The following is a 21928-nucleotide window of genomic DNA, read 5'->3' as shown; positions in this document are numbered from 1 at the left end:
GAACTCAGTTCAAATTCTGGTTCTGTTGTTTACCAGCTGAGGGGCTTTGAGCATGTTTCTTGGTCTCTGAGCTATAGTTTTTTCATGTATAAATAGGGATAATACTTCTTACCTTGAAGGGTGGTTGTAAGAATTAAAGTTAATATATCTGAAACATCTACCACAGTACAGGCACACATGGTAACTGTTGTTGTTGTGGTTAAGCAACTAAATGGATTAATCTCTTATCACATTTGATACATAGAACATAAACATTGCAGTTGATTATTTGCCCACCATACAGTTACTGAAGGCAATCTGATGTTTTTAAAGTAGGATATATCATTGTTTTATCCTTGGCTGCCCATATCACTTTTTTTTTTCCATTAAAAAAAGTAGTCTCGCTATGTTGCCCAGACTGGTTTCAAACTCCTGAACTCAAGCAGTTCTCCCACCCTGACCTCCCAAAGTGCTGGGATTACAGGCGTGAGCCATTGCCTGGGCCCTGCCGGTATCACTTTCACGATGTACATTGTAACCATGCCCCTGATACTTGGATTGCTACCTTCTTCCAGCTCAGTGCACTAAGAGTATCAGACAGCCTCTCCAAATGTTTATATGCAGGTGCTGTACTGCATATCAAAGGTAACATGTATTTGGGGATTTTTCAAGTGTGATGACAGATTGTACTAAGCCACTAGCATCCTGTCAACCTTCCTACACTAGCCAACATTTGCTAACTGGGTTATGGATGTAATCTGTAGTCCTAGGGTAGATTTCCCCGACTGGCTAGGTATGTAAACCATAACCCTAACCTCATTAGTTGAGGTTAGTCACTATCATGGACTGAATGCACCCCTCCTTCCAAATTCACATGTTGAAATCCTGATGCCCGATATGGTGGTATTAGGCAGAGGGGATTTGGGGAGGTGATTAAAAAGAGGTCTAGCCCACTTTGTGCTATATGAAGATACAATGAGAAGTTACCAGTTAGCAACCTAGAAGACCCTCACCAGAACCAGACCTTGCTGGCGACCTGATCTCGGATTTCTAGCCTCCAGAAACGTAAGAAATGAATTTTAATTGCTTTTAAGCCACTTGGTCATTTGTTATAGCAGCCCAAATGGACTAAGACGGTAATCAAGTGTCAGTCAAGGGTTCCAAATGTAAAGGATGATTGATAATCACAGGTAGCCTATAAGATAATTTATAGTATAATCTTATTCATTTTCTTATGATGAAACATAAAATGTGAGACTTTTTTTATTCTGTAGACAAAATACTTTGGGTTTAAAAACTTTTTTAATTGAGTCACTTAAGAAACTATAGCAAAGAATCTTACTAAGACAAATGTAGACAGTCATATATCAGCCTACTAAATCACCTTTTAGACTCCTACTCTGGATAAGATTTAGTGGATTAGGATTAGAAGACAAACCCTTTTATGTTGACATGTTGCTAATATAGGACTCATCCTGGAAACCTTATACTCTTTCTGAGGTTCTTACCATTCAGTAGGTAGCTATTATTGTGTAACCATTTAGAATTGCACCATTAGTTAAGTAAGATGTTGGCTTTAAGTGGACCACCCTGTATTGAATATTTAATTATCCTTTATTGTGACTATCTTGACAGTTATCAGGGATGTTGGGTACATTATGGGTTTTCCCTACTGTGCTATTTCTTTTATTTTTTGCCTCTGTAAGTTGCTGAGCACTGCTTTTTTTCTCTTTTTATTAGCCTAGAATTAACTAAAAGATTGTATCTCTTATCCATCACCTCCTACTGTGCTCTGCCGTTCCTTTCTAGGAGCCTCTTGTGGCAAATCTCCAACTTGGCTATTCAAGCAGTTCATACCCAGATGAAAAGTTCAGGGTACAGATATCAGCTATTCTCAGTGGTCAGTTTCCACTGTCTTTACCAATAGCCCTCTGCTGTGCTCAGCTCCTGTTTCTCTGAGCTTGAGGTTTTACTGAGTTTTTTTTAGAAAATCCATCAACTTATCTATTGAAGAAGACTGTATTTTGACTGTATTGATACAGGCTACAGAGGTACTTACTCCTTTCCTGTGAACCTGTTTTCTCTCGTATAGATTCAAGAAATTCTTCAGTGATTCTGCTTTGTTGATGGTATTCTTGTCATTTTCTCATGCTGCTATAGAATTTTGTACAAATTATATATATATATATTCTTAAGAAACTTAGTTTATCCAACAAAAGGACTATAACACTATTTTACATTCTTAATTCTGATATAAAGCACATTTTCAAATTAATTGCCAACCTTTGTTTTAAAATTATATTGAAATCCTGGACCTAGCTCTTCTAGACAGTTTCTTTGGTGTATTATATTGGTCATTTCAGTGGCCAGTCTTTGGTCATTTCAGCGGGATTTGGAGAAGACAGGAGAATAAATTGACTCACTTTACCTCCCAACAATGTTTAATGAATGTTGATTGAATGAGTGAAATTAGTGGTTAGGTAGAGCAGTTGATTTGGCCTAAATAATATTTACAAATATGTATAGGAGATTTAGTCTACAGCTCTACAGCAGTTATCTTTGAAAACTATTTTTTTTTTTTGAGATGGAGTCTCGTTCTGTCACCAGGCTGGAGGGCAGTGGCATGATCTCAGCTCACTGCAACCTCCGCCTCCAGGGTTCAAGCGATTTTCCTGCCTCAGCCTCCAGAGAGCTGGGACTATAGGCGTGTGCCACCACACCCAGCTAACTTTTTGTATTTTTAGCAGAGACGGGGTTTCACCATGTTGGCCAGGATGGTCTCGATCTCTTGACCTTGTGATCTGCCCACCTCAGCCTCCCAAAGTGCTGGAATTACAGGCGTGAGCCACTGCACTCAGCCGAAAACATTTTTAATAGTGGGAAAGTTATGATACAATAATTTTCTTTTTTTTTTTTTCTTTTTTTTTTTGAGACAGAGTCTCGCTCTGTCTCCCAGGCTAGAGTGCAGTGGCGCAATCTCGGCTCACTGCAAGCTCCGCCTCCCGGGTTCACGCCATTCTCCTGCCTCAGCCTCTCCGAGTAGCTGGGACTACAGGCGCCCGCCACCACGCCCGGCTAATTTTTTGTATTTTTAGTAGAGACGGGGTTTCACCGTGGTCTCGATCTCCTGACCTCGTGATCCGCCCGCCTCGGCCTCCCAAAGTGCTGGGATTACAAGCGTGAGCCACCGCGCCCGGCCGATACAATAATTTTCTTAAGGTCACACATTTAAGTAAACCAGAAAAGGTTTAAGTTTTATGGCTCCTATTTATGGCAGGAACGTATGTGTAATCAGTTAGAATGCAGGAGACATTATATTAAAGTGGCTAACAGCACAGACTGTAGAGCCTAGGTTCAAATTCTACCCGTTCTGTCTGGACATGACGGTTCATGTGCCTGTAATCTCAGCACTTTGGGAGGCTGAGATGGGAGGATCGCTTGAGCCCAGGAGTTTGAGACCAACCTGGGCAACATAGCAAGACCGCATCTCTACAAACATTTTTTTTTTAGTTGCTAGTCATGATGGTGTGTGCCTGTAGTCCTAGCTACTTGGGAGGCTGAGGCAGAAGGATCGCTTGAGCCTAGGAGTTCAAGGCTGCAGTGAGCTATGATTGTGCCACTGCACTCCAGCCTGGGCAATGGAACAAGACCCTGTCTTAAAAAAAAAAAAAAAAATTCTATCTGTTCAGCTTACTAGCAGCATGATTTTGGGCAACATACCTCAGAGGTCTGTTTCATGTATATAAAACACTTACAGTGCTTGGCACATAGCACTATGTAAGTGTCAACTAAAGTTAATCAGACTAACTTTTGAGGATCCTTAGCTATAGTCTTTTCAGGAGCCATAGGCAGTTATCTTAAAATTGATCATAAATACTTTATTGTAATAAATATTAAGTTGTAGATATAAATGTTACCATACTGATTCTACTGTTTACATATAAATTCTAGTCCATGGACAACTGGCTACAATGTTTACCTCATATGAATAGTACCACTACTGTAAAGAAGAGTAGTCTTACTATTGAAAAAAGTAAATTTCAATATTGAATACAAATTGAAATCAATGAACCTAACTATATATCAAATTAATCAGGTAACCATCAAGGAAAAAAATTATCAAGTAACTTTTCAACATAGAACTCTGACTGTGCTCCCTTAATGATGGCATATAACCTAAGGACAAAAAGAACTGCAAAGACATACTGATCTTAGTAGGTAACAAACCCCCTACAACAGCTCTGCAGGGGAAATGTCCCCATTTTGCTGGTGAAGAAGCATATTCAAAGAAGGGAATGATTTACCTGGCATTAAATGATGCTGGAGTCATTATACCACATTGCTGTTTTTATAGTGTGCTGTTTCTGATGAGTCCTGTGCTAACCATCCTGGTTTGTTTAGTACCTCTCTCTTACTAACACCCTCTGTAATTATTAGAACCACATTTTCAAGAACTTAGTAACCATTTGAATCCCCTTTTTTCAATAATTTCATTCCATGTAATCTGGCCTAGTTTTTTGAAATCTGCTTTCCTAAGGGGTATTTAACCTACCCATTCTTTACAAATTCTCAGATGACCTAGATGACCTAACAGCTTTTTTCCTAATTCCTCCTACTTCACCAATAACTAGTTCCTGGAATATTAGCTAGTGTCCAAGTCACAATTACTTATGGTCTGTATGATAACTAAGTCTGGAAGCTAGATATGAGAGAATTGCATTCTCTTTTTTTTTTTTTTTTTTTTTGAGACAGGGTCTCACTCTGTCACCCAGGCTGGGTGGTGCGATTTTGGCTCACTGCAACCTCCACCTTCCGGGTTGCAGTGATCCTCCTGACTCAGCCTCCTGAGTAGCTGGGATGACAGGCACGTGCTACCAAGCCCAGCTAATTTTTGTATTTTTAGTAGAGACAGGGTTTTACCATGTTGGTCAGGTTGATCTCAAACTCCTGACCTCAGGTGATCCGCCCACCTCAGCCTCCCAAAGAGCTGGGATTACAGGCGGGAGCCACTGCACCCAGCCTGAGAATTGCATTCTTAAAGACATTAATCTGTTTGTAATTTAGGATGTCTTACGGTGATTTGGTGGTGAGACATATGGGAAGGGGTGGTAAAGAATGCAGTTGTTGGACCTGTGCTTTTTACATGAAATAGCGGAAACGAGTATTACTTTACAAACTGGTTTTGAAAATGATTCATTCATTAAAGAAAGCAAATAAAAATAGCAATAAAACTAGGACATAATAACTGGTTGTTAAATGAACTCTATGTCCTTTGAAAAGGAGATGATTAAGGAAGAAAATATGTAAATAACTTGGGTACACAAGCTGCTATTTGAAATTCTGCTGAGTAAAAATGATAGGAGGAGTTAAACTGTTCAGGAATTTAGCTCTTGCTTAAAGTATTCGTGTAGCAAGTCTCCATTTTTTTTAAATTACAGTGTTTGAAGATCCTCTTCTTGAATTAACAGAATCAAAGTGAAATTCCATTTTTTAAATCACTCCTAAACTGTCTTTACAGTGTGTGGCTTTAAAATATAATTCTATGTAATATACCAGAGAAATTCTCAAGAAAATCTAGGACTAGGATTTCAATATAATTTTAAAAGGAAGTAAGGTGGGCAATCAGATTAATTTGAAAAAGTGCTTTATATCACTAGTAAGAATGCAAAACTGTGTTATAGTCCTTTCATTAGGTTAACTGAGTTTCTAAACACCTGGAGAAAATTATTTTAGTATTTTCTGTCCAAAATAGCGGTTTGTGGAAAATGCGCCACTTGTCTGGGGAAATCAGTGTTTATGAGACATCTTTATTAATGTTTCTAAAGTTTTAACTCTCTGGACAAACATTCAAGAAAAATGTAACTGTTATACAAAAATATTCCTAAATAGTAAACTTTGAGCACAGCTGTGGAATTAGACTTGGTTCGTGTTCTAACCAACTCTTTCTAGCTGGTACCTTGTCATTTAGCCTGTTACTCAGCTTCCTTATTGAATTGTTTTGAGAATTAAATGAGCATATATAAAGCACTTAATACTACACCCAGCACTAAGAAAGCACTCAAAATGTAGTGGCACCTATTATTATTTATCCTTCTTCCTCTCCTTTTTCTCCTCCAGATTTGTGAGTGATAGGGACAGAAAATTTCTTATCAGAGTGCCTTTGTTTTAATCTCAAGGTTTTGAAGTAGAATTTAGGACAAAAATAGATTTTTCTGAACCAAAACACTGAAGATTCTGTTTGGGAAGTGAGAAAGCAAGCTGCTAAACACCTACTCTACTTGTGCAGTGACAAGAAAATTGAATTTCTCATTTGTTTCCTGCCCCTAGCCCTTGCCTTCAGTTTCTCTGCCTCAATATGAAAGTATCTATATTCCTTTGGGGACAGTTGCCTCACTGAAGCCACAAAGAGCAGTCTCCAGGAGTTTTATGGCAAGCTAACTATAACCTTTTGGAAGAACATCTGGATACAGTTTTCATTTTTAAAGTCTGTCGTTTTTTAGGTCATTAGATTTGTATAGTTCGAATTTATTGGTGTCAGTTCTCTTCCTAGGTTGTACCATCCATTTTGAAAAGATGTATGTCTTTTACCCAGAAGATGTAAAGTATATAGGGTCATAATTAATAAAAATCTCTATCTTCAGTTAAACTACTGGAGTTTTCCCTTCAAGTTTTCAGAATGTAATCATTATACCAAACACGTGTGCGTATGCATATATATCTATCCATACAAATATAACTTTCCTTTATTATGATTACTCAGTTGCAAGCAGTGTAGAAGTTACAATATTTGTTTTATTATAATCATTTCAGCAATATGGATAGGGCTACTGGAGCCTGGAATTTAAAAAGAGAGGATCTTTTTTATGGTTTTATTTTTTTTAATTTTGATAAAATATGCGTAACAAAATTTACCATCTTAACCATTTTTAAGTGTACAGTTCAGTGGCATTAAGTTTGTTCACATTGTTTTACCATCGTCACCCCGATCCATTTATAAAGCTCTTTTCATCGTGCAAAACCAAAACTCTACACCCATTAAACAACAACTTAAAAAGAGAGGATCTTAACATCAGAATCACATAATTACTACTCTATAAACATCTGATGGGTGTTTACTTCTAAAACAACTGCTTTCTTTTTTAATTGACCTTTCACTATATTTAGCCTCTTCTAGGAATTATTATATATAATCTACTCAGTCATATTTTCTTTAATTTTTCTCTTTTCTACAACTTTACTTTTCCAAAGGTGATGTAAATTACATGTATTATGTTCTCCCATGTTTATACTCTACTTAACCTTCCCTCACTCCCATAGGCTTGAAGGAGTGTATATTGTCAGAGCATTGTTTCCTGTACCCGCTGCTATGTTTGTTTGTTTGTTTGTTTGTTTATTTTGAGATGGAGTTTTGCTCTTGTTGCCCAGGCTGGAGTGCAATGGCGCAATCTTGGTTCACTGCAACCTCCACCTCCTGGGTTCAAGCGATTCTCCTGCCTCAGCCTCCGAGCAGCTGGGACTACAGGGGCCTGCCACCACGCCCAGCTAATTTTTGTATTTTTAGTAGAGACGGGGTTTCACTATGTTGGCCAGGCTGGTCTCGAACTCCTGACCTCGTTATCTGCCTGCCTCAGCCTCCCAAAGTGCTGGGATTACAGGTGTGAGCCACCACGCCTGGCTATGTTTATTTTTAAAAGTCCTAAAAGTCAGATAGTTTAATATACATTCTTGACATTTTAAATACCTCCAATTTTGAAAGCATTCTCTCTCTGGGCTGTTAGATACATGTATGATTCATAAAATGAAACAGGGTTGCCTGTAGTTATTTCTTGAGTTGACATTTAGAGTCTTCTGGCCTTGTCATCTGTCTAGGGAAGAAATCCAGCATACCTTACTGTCATATACGTCATTGTAGATCTTATAGTTTCAGAAAATTCTCTTTCCTTTTCTTCAGAATTCACCAGTTTTAAAGCTTTTCCCTCTCCTTCAATTTTGTCACCAAAATGTGGCTTTGCAGTCACTTGACCTGGAACTTTAGACACTTAAGTCTGCTAGACAGAAAAATGCTGTTGCATTCTTAAAGGCTTTTAAGCAGTTATTTGGACTTTAAGTAGAATTAATTAACTAATGTATTTATTTATTTAGAGACACGGTTTCTCCCTGTTGCCCAGCCTGGAGTACAGTGGTGCGATCATAGCTCACCACAGCCTTGACCTCCTAGGCTCAAGCAGTCCTCCCATCTCAGCCTCTCATGTAGCTGGGACTACAGGCATGGACACTACCATGCCCAGCTAATTATTTTACTTTTTGTAGAGGTGGGGTTTCACCATGTTGTCCAGGCTGCTCTCAAACTCCTGGGCTCAAACAGTCTTCCTGCCTTGACCTCCCAAAGTGCTGCGATTACAGGCGTGAGCCACGGCATCTGGCCAGAATTTCTGAGTTACCAGATTGCTAAACAACTTCACAGAAAAATTAATGATTGTCTCAAAATATTGTTTTCTTCTGACTCCTCTCACCATAAATTCATGCTTCTCCACTCTACTCTCCCCAGCAGATTCTGGAAGTTTCCTAGCAAAATTGCTTATTGAAGCCCATTCAAACTTAAGGTTGAAGAAATCTACACAAAGGACATCATCGTGTTATTTTAGACTCTAGGTGGAGTCTGTACTATTTGTTCTACCTTCACCCTTATTTAGAATTGATAAGAATGCACTGAGCCTTAGTACTCTCTTGGGTCTGACTCTGCAGGCAGATATTCACTGGGATCCAGAACCTATCATACATCACTGTAGAAAAAGATTCAAATACAGTCAACGTATTTGAAAATCAAAACCGTATTTTCTAAACAGTCAAGTTAAACTTGTATATCTGCACAAAGCCTATCCAGTTAAGACAGTGTGTGTCATTATTTTTCCTTTTGCAAACTTCCTTAGTGTCTGAACATTAAGTGCATATTTCTTAGGCAAATTATGCATCAGTACTTTTCTCTTCACAATTAAATATTTCCAGCAGTTTGGGACTCTTTTTTAACTATTCCTCTCCCTGTTTCTTGAGACAGAGTCTTACCCTGTTGCCCAGGCTGGATTGAAGTGGCGCAATCTCAGCTCACTGCAACCTCTGCCTCCCAGGTTCAGGTGATTCTCAGCCTCCCGAGTAGCTGGTATTACAGGCATGCACCACCACACCTAGATAATTCTTCTATTTTTAGTAGAAACGGGGTTTCGCCATGTGGGCCAGGCTGGTCTTGAACTCCTGGCCTCAAGTGATCTGCCCACCTTGGCCTCCCAAAGTGCTGGGATTACACGCATGAGCCACTGTACCCAGTCTTTTTTTATTATTATTATTTTAAACATTCTTCTGAGCTGACAAATGGTTACCAAAGTGATTCTGATTTATGATTAGTTTATCTCTTTTTTGAAAAGTATGTTTTACCTTCTCTAGGCCAACCTGCAATAAATAAGACCCAGTTTTAGTGGGAGATACAATTTAACAGTTGACCGGAAGTCAGTAAGAAGAGTGCTAAAATAGTAGTTAAGTGCATATTGCAGTGGAAGCATATTAGATGTGCCTGTAACTCAGGCGTGGAAGGTTAGAAACAACTACATAGAGGAATGACATCTAAGCCAAGATGTAAAGAACAAATAGGATTTGGCTAGAGAAGGAAGGGCTGTAAGAATGTTCCAGGTAGAAGGAAGCCTCAGAGGTTTAAAAGAATATATTACATGTAGGGGTCCTGGAAGCTCAGTGTGCCCAGGAGGAGTTTGAGGGAAGGAGAGGCATCAGATGACTCTGGATGGGGAAACAGGGACTAGGTAATGAAGAGCTACAGGAAATACAATTCCACTTTTCTTTTTAAAACAGATTTATTGAGGTATAATTCACATCACACAGTTTACCCCTTTAAAGTGTACATTTCATTGTTTCTTTAGCATATTCACAGTTATACAATCATCACCACAGTTGATTTTAAAACATTTTTGTCACCTCAAAAAGAAAACCTGTACCTTTTAGCTAGCACCCCTCCAACTACCCTAGTCCCAAGTAACTACTAATCTGCTTTCTGTTTCTATATAGTTTACCTATTTGGATATTTCATATAAAGGAAATCATAATGTGGTCTTTTGTGACTGGCTTCTGTCACTTAGCATAATGTCAAGGTTCATACATATTGCAGCATGTATCAGTACTTCATTTTTATTACCAAATGATATTTCATTGTATGGATATACCACATTTTATTTTTCTATTCATCAGTAAGTAGACATTTGGGTTCTTTCTACTTTTTGTGACTATTACGAATAATGCCTCTGTGAACCATGTACACGTTTTCTCATGGACATACATTTTCATTTCCTTTGCATATATACTTAGCAATGAAATTGCTGAGTCATACAGTCATTGTATCTTTAACTTTTTGAGGAACTATCAGACTGTTTTCCAAAGTGGTTGTACCATTTTACATTTCTGTTACCAGAATAGAAGGGTTCCAGTTTCTCCACATCCTCACCAGTACTTGTTATTTGTGTTTTTGATTCTAGCCATCCTGTTGGGTATGAAGTAGTTTCTCTTTTGGTTTTGATGTGCATTTCCCTGATTACTAATGATGTAGCACATCTTTTCATATCCTTATTGGCCATTTCTGTATCTTCTTTAGATAAAAGTCTATTCTGATCCTCTACCCGTTTCTTTTCTTTCTTTTTCTTTTTTTGGAGAGAGATTCTCACTCTGTCACCCTGGCTAGAGTGCAGTGGAGCAATCTCAGCTCACTGCAACCTCTGCCTCCCAGCTTCAAGTGATTCTTGTGCTTTAAGCCTCCTGAGTAGCTGGGATTACAGGCACATGCCACCACATCCAAGCTAATTTTTGTGTTTTTAGTAGAGATGGCTTTTTGCCATGTTGGCCAGGATGGTCTCGAACTCCTGGCCTCAAGTGATCCACTCGCCTCAGCCTCCCAAAGTGCTGGAATTACAGGCATGAGCCACTGCACCTGGCCCTCTACCCATTTTTAAATTGGATTACTTGTCTTTAATATTGAATTGTAACAGTTCTCTTTTTTTTTTTCTTTTGTTTTTGAGACTGGGTATCACTCTGTTGCCCAGGCTGGAGTACAGTGACCCCAGTCATAGCTCACTGCAGCCTCGAATTCCTGGGCTCAAGGTATCCTGCTACGTCAGCCTCCCAAGTAGCTGGGACTACAGGTGCACATTACTCTGCCCATCTAACTTTTTAATTTTTTTATAGAGATGGGGTCTTGCCATCTTGCCCAAGCCAGTCTTGAACTCATGGCCTCAAGCAGTCCTCTTACTTACCTCGACTTCCCAAAGTTTCGGCATTACAGGTGTGAGCCACCATGCTTGGCCTGAGTTAATTTTATATATGGCGTGGGTAGGGGTGCAAATTGATTCTTTTGCATGTGAATATCCAGTTGTCCCACCGCTACTTATCAAAAATACTATTCTTTCTCCCATTGAATCATCATGTCACCCTTGTTGAAAATCAACTGATCATAAATGTGAGAGTTTATTTCTGGAGTCTCAAGTTTTTTTCCATTGATCTATGTCCTTATACCAGTGCTACATTATCTTGATTACTATAGCTTTGTAGTATTACAGGTTTTGAAATTGAGAAGTTTGAATCCTCCAACTTTTCTCTCTCTCTCTCTTTTTTTTTTTTCCTGACACAGAGTCTCACTCTGTCGCCCAGGCTGGAGTGCAGTGGCGCAGTCTCGGCTCACTGCAAGCTCCGCCTCCCGGGTTCAGGCCATTCTGCCTCAGCCTCTCTGAGTAGCTGGGACTACAGGCGCCCGCCACCATGCCCGGCTAATTTTTTTTTTTTTTTTTTGTATTTTTAGTAGAGATGGGGTTTCACCGTGGTCTTGATCTCCTGACCTCGTGATCCGCCCGCCTCGGCCTCCCAAAGTGCTGGGATTACAAGCGTGAGCCACCGTGCCTGGCCCCAACTTTTCTCTCTTTAAAAAATTCTATGGCTATTCTGAGTCCCTTGCATTTTCATATAAATTTTAGGATCAGCTTATCAATTTCTGCAACAACAACGACGAAAACCCAGCTGGGCTTTTGGTAAGGATTGCATTGAATCTGTAGATCAACTTGGAAGTATCGTCTAAGTCTTCTAATCTATGAGTATAAAATGTCTTTCTATTTATTAAATCTTTAGTTTCAGCAACATTTTATAGTGTTCAGTGTACAAGTCTTGTACTTTTTTTGTTTTTTTGAGAGGGAATCTCACTCTCGCCCAGGCTAGAGTGCAGTGGCACGCTCTTGGCTCACTGCAACCTCGGCCTCCTGGGTTCAGGCAATTCTCCTGCCTCAGCCTCCCAAGTAGCTGAGATTACAGGCACCCGCCATGATGCCCAGCTAATTCTTGTGTTTTAGTAGAGATGGGATTTCACCATGTTGGTCAGGCTGGTCTCAAACTCCTGACCTCAGGTGATCTACCCGCCTCGGCCTCCCAAAGTGCTGGGATTACAGGTGTGAGCCACTGTGCCCAGCCCGTACTTTAAAAAAAAACTTTTTTTGGTAATTGACCTTCAGTTTGCAGTACCTGGGGTTACATACTGATATATCCACCATAAGTTGAAAATACCCCTAAGTTGAGGTTGGGCACAGTGGTTCATGCTTGTAATTCAAGGACTTTGGGAGGCCAAGGTAGGAGGATCACAAGAAGCCAGGAGTTCAAGACCAGCCTAGGCAACATGGAGAAACTCTGTCTCTACAGAAGATAAAATAATTAGCCAGATGTGGTGGCACGAACCTATAGTCCCAGCTGCTCGGGAGGCTGAGGCAAGAGGATTGCTTGAGCCCAGGAGTTTGAGCCTGCAGTGAGCCATGATTATGCCACTGCACTCCAGCCTGGATGACAGAAAATGACCCTGTTTCTAAAAAAAAAAAAATAAAAATAAGAAAATATTGCAAATTGAAAAATGCATTTAATACACCTAACCTATCAAACATCATAGCTTAGCCTAGCCTACCTTAAACATGTTCACAATACCAGCTGGGTGCAGTGGCTCATGCCTGTAATCCCAGCACTTTGGGAGGCCAAGGCGGGCAGATCACGAGGTCAGGAGATCGAGACCATCCTGGCTAACACGGTGAAACCCCGTCTCTACTAAAAATACAAAAAAAAAAAATTAGCCAGGAGTGGTGGCAGGCGCCTGTAGTCCCAGCTACTCGGGAGGCTGAGGCAGGAGAATGGCATGAACCCGGGAGGCGGAGCTTGCAGTGAGCCGAGATGCACCACTGCACTACAGCCTGGGCGACAGAGTGAGACTCCATCTCAAAAAAAAACAAAAAAACGTGCTCACAGTACTTACATTAGCCTACAGTTGGGCAAAATCATTTAACACAAGGCTATTTTATAATAAAGTGTTGAATATCTCTTGTAATTTATTGAATACGGCACCAAATGTGAAAAACGAACTGGTTTTATAGGTACTCAAATGCATATTGGTTTTGCACCATGGTGAAGTTGAAAAACTATAAGTCATGGACCACGGGGACACTCTATGTACATTTAGAACTAATCTAAGTTCACTTTCAAATAACGCTATACCACTTAACAGGTAGTTCAATTACTTTATAACAGAATATTCCCAATTCCTTTGTCCTCTTCCTTATTGCTGTCATTCATTTTACTTATCCATAAGCTGTAATTACTGACACATTGTTGCTATTATTTGTTTTGAACAAACTGTTGTCTGTCAATTAGGAATAAGAAAAAGATTTTATTTTGCCTTCATTTATTCCTTCTCTAATGTGCTTTCTTTCCTTATGTAGGTCCAAATTTCTGACCTAAATCATTTTCTTTCTCTCTAAAGATTTTCTGTTAACATTTCTAGCAAGACAAACTTTCTGGTGAAAAATTCTCTCAATTTTTGTTTGAGAAAGTCTTTATGTCTGTTTCATTATTGAAAGATAATTTTACTGGGTATAGAAGTCTAGTTTCATGTTATTTTTCTTTCAACACTTAAAATATTTCACTCCTCTCTCCTTGCTCATGTGATTTCTGATGAGAAGTCTCATGTAATTCTTATCTTTGCTCTTCTGTAGGTAAGGTAGTTTTTTCTCTGGCTTTTTTCAGTATTTCCTCTTTATCTTTGATTTTCTACAATTTGAATATGATATACCTGTGTGTAGATTTTATCTCCCTTGATGTCTTTGGGGTTTAGAAACTGTTTTGTTTTTGTTTTTAAGACCGGGTCTCACTCTGTTGCCCAGGCTGGAGTACAGTGGTTGCCCAGTCTCAGGTGATCCTCCCACCTCAGCCTCCCAGGTAGCTGGGACTATAGGCACGCGCCAGCTAATTTTTTTGTATTTTTTGTAGAGACGGGGTTTTGTCATGATGCCCAGGCTGGTCTCAAACTCCTGGCCTCAGGTGATCCACCCTCCTTGACCTCCCAAAGTGCTGGGATTACAGGTGTGAGCCACGGCGCCTGGCCTAGACTTCTTAAATAAGGCCTGAGATCTGCAGTTATTTGAGTTATATTCCCCTTTGATCATACAGGAGTTCTGTCAATGTGACCGTAAGGTACGTGGGGAGGGGAAGAGTTCTATAATCCTATGAGGAGATCTCAGTCTTTGAGCGAGCCTGTGCCCTGGGCTGTGATCTTCACAAGTGCTTCTTGGTCCCCTGCCCCACTTAGGTGAGACAGGAAAGCTAGAGAGGGCTGGAGTTGGGTATTCAGTTCAGCTCCGGTGAAATAGTTTCTTTTCAGGCAGGCATTGTTGAGAACAGTGTGCTCTGGGCTTATTTCAAAATGACTTATTTCCCCTTTCCCCTGCCAGAAGCAGGAGGGGATTTTTTTTTTTTTTTTTTAAATCTTCACTGTGAGAACCTCACAGGGCTCCTAGAGATAAAATGCAAAAATGTGCCCTCGCTCTCCTTGCTCAAGCCTGGGCCCCTCTGGAATTTTTAACCCTCAGATTTAATCATACTGAGCCTCAGGAATTCCTCTTACGGGTTAGGTTTTCCTACCTTCATTCAGGTTTCTGTGGAGGTTTTGAGGTTTCTGCACCTATAACTTGGATTTTCTGTGTCTACCTGTTTGTCTTTCCAATTTTGCAGGCAGTGGTTTGCGCTGTGTCTTCAGTTCTCTGACGGATTTAAGAAGAGTTGTTTATACTGATTTTGTTCAGCATTTTTCTTGTACCATGGATGAGGATGACAACTTGTAACTTCCTTACATGCCTGACTGGAAATTGGAAGTTACCTACTTAGTTAAATTTATTTCTAGATTTCTTGTTCTGGGGTTTTGTTGTAGTTGTTACTTTTTTGTGGTTTTTTGCTTGCTGTTATAAATGCATTACCTTCTTAGTTTTTGGATTTCTCACTGCTAGTGTATAGGAATACAATTAATTTTTATATATTGATCTTGTATCCTGCAACCTTTCTAAGCTTATTAGTTCTGATAATGTTTTAAATGATTTGTTTTTGCGCTTAATTGCTCTAGATGGTACCTCCAGTACATGTCGAATAGAATTTGGAAAAGTAGAAATCCTTGTCTTGTAAATTTTATTTATTTATTTACTTATTTATTTTTTGGAACAGTCTCGCTTTCTCTCCCAGGCTACAGTGCAGTGGCCCAATCATCGCTCACCGCAGCCTTGACATCCTGGGCCAAGTGATCCACTTACCTCAGCCTCTCGAGTAGCTGGGAACCATAGGTGCACACCACCATGCCTGGCTAATTTTTGTATTTTCGTGGAGACAGGGTCTCCTGATGTTGCCCAGGCTGGTCACAAACTCCTGGGCTCAGGAGATCCTCCCGCCTCAGCCTCCCAAAGTGCTGGGATTACGGGTATGAGCCACTGTGCCTGGCCTAAAATTTTTATTTGTTTTTTGGTTTTTAGGGTTTTTTTTAGAGGCAGGGTCTTGCTCTGTCAGTCAGGCTGGAGTTCAGTGGTCCAATAACAGCTCATTGTAGCCTCGAACTTCTGTGCTCAAGTGATGCTCCTATCTCTGCCCTACAAGTAGCCTGGACTACAGGTGTGCACTACCGTGCCCAGCTAAGTTTTAAATTTTTTGTAGAGACGGCATGTCACTGTGTTGCCTAGGTTGATCTCCAGCTCCTGGCATCAAGGTATTCCCCCACCCCCACTTGGCCTCCCAAAGCACTGGAATTACAGGTGTGAGCTACTGTACCCAGCCACAAATTTAGTGTTTAATAAACTGCCAAATTGTTTTCTGAAGGGCCTTTTATACTGTGTTAAGAATTTGGACTCCATTGTAAGGGCAGTAGGAGGCTATTTTAATATGAATCCTGAATTTAATATTTTGAATTTGAAGAGCTTGTCGAACCAGAGAATCTGCCTAGTGGGCAGGTGAAACTCATAAATCAGACTGGGATTGGAGATACAAAATGAAAAGTCATCAGCCTATGATTGATTTTGGAAGCTATTGTAGGAATATTTTCCAGGGAGAGTAACAAGAGTAAGGAGAAACAAGAGAACCCAGGAAAGAACCCTGAAGGTCACCAGCATTTTAAGGATGCTGAGAAAAAGCTAGACTCGAGAGGAAAACCAGCCAGGCATGTTGGCTCGTGCCTATAGTCCTAGCTACTCGAAAGGCTGAGGCGGGAGGATCACTTGAACCCAGGTGTTCAAGATTGCAGTGAACTATGGACTACACCACTGCACTCCAGTCTGGGTGACAGAATGAGACCTGGTCTCTAAAAAGGAAAACCAAACAAAAATTTGATATTATAGAAGCCACAGGAAAATGTGTCTTCAAGAAGAAAGAAGTGGTTGGCAGTCTTGGCCAAAAAGGAATTAAAGTATGAGATTAGTTTCTCCAAACTATGCTCTCACAACATGGAAAACTTCTGTGACCAGGTGTGTGTTTTTCCCGCACTCACCAAGCAATTCTACAGCAAGTATCAGCTGGGTGTCCTGTAATTCAGCTCAGTTCTGATGCCATCTACCTGGCAATAGCATCAGATCCCATAGATTGAGGGGTCAAACCTACAAGCTGCCCCCTACTCCTAAGCCAGTTGCAAGCCCCGGGTTGTTTTTACCTGTGCTTCTGATCAACTGGTTAGAAATTAACTTTTCCATGGCCTCCTCCTCAGTTTCAACTACTTTGCTGGGACAGCTCACAGAACTCAGGGAAACACTTACCTTTACTGGTTTATTATGAAGGATACTACAAAGAATACAGATGAAGAGATGAATAGGGCAAGGCATGTGGGAAAAGGCAGGAAGCTTCCGTGCCCTCTCCTGGCATACCACCCTCCAGGAAGCTCCATGTGTTTAGCTACCCAGAAGCTCTTTGAGCCCAATCCTTTTGGGGTCTTGTGGAAGCTTCATTACATAGGCATGATTGATTAAATCCTTGGCCATTGGCAAGCAATTCAACCTTTAGCCCCTCTCCCTTACCTGGATGTTGGCAGGGTGGGACTGAAAGTCCCAGTCTTCTAATCATGCCTTGATCTTTCCCATGACCAGCCCCCATCCTGAAGCTACATAGGGGCTGCCAGCCACCAGCCATCTCATTAGCTACAAAAGAAACTCTCATCACTCTGGAAATCCCAAGGATCTCAGGAGCTGTGTTGGGAAACCTGATGAAAATCAAATATTTATTTCATAGTATAAGAAGATGAAAAGTACATTAGTCTTAAAGAGATTGTTAATAACCTTGGAGAGAGACGTTTCAGTGAAGTGGTAAAGTAGGAGCCTCATTCACAGTGGGTTGAGAAATAACTAGTAGGGAGAGTAAGACAACAGTGAAGATGGAATTTTGCCTGTGCAAGGGATAGTGAGGTTAGTCAACACCCATAGTAATGAGAAGGAACCAGTAGAGAGGGAGGGATTGATAATGCACCAAAGTTGATAGATCAAGGACTCTAATAGTACCAGAGTGGTAGAGCATAGCAGAGGGATAGATTTTAGGAGACAAGAAACACTTTCCTTTGTGACATGAGGAAAGGAAGTGAGGACCAATGAAGACCAAGTTAGGTTATAGATAATGGTGGTAGGAAGTTGAGGGAGTCCATCTCTGTGGCTTATAGAGATAACAGGAAGGGTCACTTGCTAGGAGTGAAATGGGAGTGATAATACTGGTAGGAAGTTTGAAAAGAGTATATATTTTAAAAATGGTTGAAAAGCTACTGTAGAGAATAAGAGCCAGCTAAAAAAACAGATTTCTGGGTTGTAATGAGGGCCTAGTTGGGTCCATAAATTTTTTAATGATGCCAGTCTTACAGTTATGTACTTTTATCCAGCAGAGTTCAGTAGTCTGGGTAGAGATGTGGGAAAGGAGACCATTGTGTTCATCCAAAGCTGACCTGGGAGAAAGCAATGACATGGGAGAAACCAATGAATGAACTAAGCATACTGCTCTGTAATAGACATTGAAGTCAGGTCTCAGGTCTAATCTTGACTGCTTAGTGACTTAGGCACTTAACTTACTTAACCTTCTCTCAGCTTCAGTTTCCTAATAATCATACCAAATCATATCAGTTTTCTAATCCTAATAATCTATTCTCAGTGATGGGAACTAAATGAGACAAGTAAACTCCTTAACACATAGTTTGGGATACATGATAAATGTCAATAAGTAGCAGTTTTTAACATTATTTGTGACCCAATTCTGTCACTTATAAGCTAGGTGACCTTAGGCAAGTTTCTTTCCTTTTTATCTATAAAAAGGCAATTATAATACTTGTTAGGGATTTTCAGCTGGGTATATTTTGAGGAAATAATGTCAAGCACTATGCCTGACACAGCCTTTAACAACTCAGTAAATGCTAGTTGAAGCAGAATCTGTAAGGAATTTTTTAGAAAATTAGGTTGGAAAGTTAGGTTTGGAATTTTGGCCTTTGTCTTATCATTAGTAGGGTACCTTTAAAAGTTCATGAGTAGGCTGGGCATGGTGGCTCATGCATGTAGTCCCAGCATTTTGGGGGGCCAAGGTGGGAGGATTGCTTGAGGCCGGGAGTTCGAGACCAGCCTGGCCAACATAATCAGTCCTTGTCTCTTACAAAAAAAAAAAAAAATTCATGAGCCGGGAGATAACATAAAAGTGATATTTTAGAAATATGCATTTATAAGTAGTGTGGTAGGATCTATGTCTCAGCTGGATATCACCTCTTCAGACAGGCCTTCCCTAACCACCCTGAATCTAAGATAGCAGCACTCCCTCCTCCTCTCTAATGCCTTACCCTCTATCATTTTTCTTATGGCATTTATGAGTCTGCAATTACCTTGCTTATTAATATGTTCACTTTTTTACTGGCTCCCTCCACTAGAATATATGCTTCATGAGAAAAGAAATATTATCTGTCTTACTACTGCTATATCTCAGCACCCAGAATGTGCCTAGCACATAGAAGACATTGGATCTGTTTGTTGAATGAATGAAATATAGTAGGAACCGGAAGTAGAGAAACTAAGAAATTATTGGAATAATTTCAACATTAGGACATAAAGATCTGGACAGGAATAATGATAGCAATGGAAACAGAAGGAACGAATAAGAAAAATTGAAAACCAAATACATCATGTTCTCACTTGTAAGTGGGAGCTAAATGGTGAGAACACATGGACACATAAGAAGGGAACAACACACACTAGGGTCTATCCGAGGGTGGAAGAAGGGAGAGGATCAGGAAAAATAACTAATAGGTACTAGGCTTAATACCTGGATGATGAAATGATCTGTACAACAAACCCCCATAACACAAGTTTACCTATGTAACCTGCACATGTACCCCTGAACTTAAAAGTGTTTTAAAAATTACAAAGAAGGATGATTTTTGACATATTAGAGGGCATAACAAGAAGCAGGCAATAAGAATGATACCAAGATTTCCAAACTGGGTGACTGATGGAGTGACAGTATTGTCATTGAAGGTATCTGCCTTCATTTCCTTCAATAACTTTTTATGACCAGATTTAGAACAAACAGTGCCTGGCATATACTGATAGGCAGTAAATATCTGAATGAATGAAACAAAATGGAGGAAGTCAGAAGGTTACATGTAAGATACATTATATGTTTAAAGTAGCAATAGAACATCTAAGCAGATGGAGAGGAAGGCTAAAATTCTAGAAAGAATAAAGGGCCTTGGGATTTACAACATTCAACAGAAAAGCTGCAGCCCTAGAGATAGGCAAACAGCAGGATTATGGTTTTAAGAAAGACACAAAGACACGCCTATAGTCCCAGCTACCCAGGATGCTGAGGCAGGAGAATCGCTTGAACCTGGGAGGCGGAGGTTACAGTGAGCTAAGATCGCGCTACTGCACTCCAGCCTGGGCAACAGATTGAGACTCTATCTCCAAAAAACAAACAAACAAACAAACAAAAAAGGTAAGTAAAGACATTTCGTTCCAAGAAGGGAAGAGATAGCTACGAATATTACATGCTTCAAAAAACTGAAGAAAATGGGGTCTAGGTAAGATCTTTGGATTTAGAGATTTAGAGGACATGATCTGGGAAAGAACAATTTAAATACAGTAATGAAGTGAAAGTCATATTACAAAAGGTATGAAGAATGAGTGGACAGTGAGATAAATTTCACCCACAGAGCTAACGAGAAGAGGGGCACTGTGGTGATCTGAGGTGGAGTCATTTAAGGGAAGCTTAGCTTGCCTTGTTTTGTTTTTTTATGAATACAGAAGCATAGTTTAGAGAGAGAGCAGAAAGATCCATAGCCTAAGACAATTGTCAATTTTTAATGTGCACAAGAATAACATGGGAATGTTGTTTAAAATGCAGATTGCTAGCACCACTTACAGAGAATCCTTAGCAGGTCTGCAGAGCAGGACATTTTTTAACAAATAACTCTCATCACCACCAACCCCCAACCTGCACCCAGGAGATTCTGACATAGTTAAGTATTTAGACCGTACTTTGACTAATACTGGTTCAGGGAGTAATTGAAGTAAAAATAAATGAATGAGAAGGGAATTTGATTTTTAAAAACCAAAGTAAAGGGTTAAGCTTCAGGAAAGAGAAGAAGTTCATCTTCTTTATTTTTTAATTTTAACTTTAATTTTTTTTTTTTTTTTATTTTGGAGGCAGGGCCTCACTTTGTTGCCCAGGCTGGGCAGTTGCTCAGTCATGGCTCACTGCAGCCTTGAACTGGGCTCAAGCATTCCTCCCACCCCATACTCCTTAGTAGCTGGGACTACAGGCACATACCACCATGCCTGCCTACTTTTTTTCTATTTTTATTTTTGTAGAGACAAGGTCTCACTATGTTTATTGCCCAGCTTGGTCTTGAACTCCTGGCCTTGAAAGATCCTCCCACCTTGACTTCGCAAAGTGCTAGGATAACAGGTGTGAGCCACTATGCCTATTCATCTTCTTTAAAACAAACGGAAAAAGAAGATGGTATAAGAGAAATTTTGAGATGTTCAGAACTGAGTTTCCAGGAGATTTTCAGGTGGAGGAGGGCAAATAAGGTTTGCTTCATTTGTATGACCTTGATTTTTTCCTTTGAGTGGGAAGAAAGGTTATCTACTTTGGGCAGATATGAAAGAACTAAGAGTGTGAAGAGGTTTGGAACAGCTGCTGTGGGGGCTGCAACAGTCAACAAAGGATGAACATAAGCATCGCTGAGCAGCATTAGGGTTCTGCTAAGTAGGTGGCATATGAGTTTTTGGTGGACCCGGTCGGCAGTTTGACACTTTTCTAGGCAAGGAATAGTTCTAAAAACATGTATCTTCTAATAATTCATCCTGGCTCCATCACCTGGAGTTTACTTAAACCTTTTTGGATGCTTTCAGCCTATGCCACTTCCTACAGTAATGAACTTTATATATTTACTGTATAAAGTATCTAAAAGTTACCTTTCAACTCAAAAGATACTTCCTTTGATTTGCTAGAACATATTTACATTTGTTCTCTCCATACTGTTTAAATTTTTCTGGATTTGATTACAAGACATGTAATGCTTGCTGTCATTTCACCAACTATTATTTCTAAGACC

General features: G+C 40.0%; 1 protein-coding gene and 1 long non-coding RNA gene across 3 annotated transcripts in view; one reads left to right on the top strand and one right to left on the bottom strand.

Annotated features, from left to right (window-relative positions):
- Window positions 1-21928, top strand: part of MOSMO (modulator of smoothened) — an 83109-nt gene that overhangs the window by 16926 nt on the left and 44255 nt on the right. The gene's annotated exons all lie outside the window — the stretch shown is intronic.
- LOC129493215 (uncharacterized) overlaps window positions 18134-21928 on the bottom strand; it is a 52426-nt gene continuing 48631 nt past the window's right edge. For both annotated transcript variants that reach the window (XR_008661078.2, XR_008661077.2), the window contains one exon: window positions 18134-18277. This is a non-coding gene — a long non-coding RNA (uncharacterized lncRNA). The remainder of the gene's footprint in view (window positions 18278-21928) is intronic.

This window comes from Symphalangus syndactylus, chromosome 11, assembly GCF_028878055.3.
Source record: "Symphalangus syndactylus isolate Jambi chromosome 11, NHGRI_mSymSyn1-v2.1_pri, whole genome shotgun sequence".
In the NCBI taxonomy this organism is placed as follows: Eukaryota; Metazoa; Chordata; class Mammalia; order Primates; family Hylobatidae; genus Symphalangus; species Symphalangus syndactylus.
Note: the sequence above shows the minus strand (reverse complement) of the source record. Positions and strands in the feature narration are given on the sequence as shown.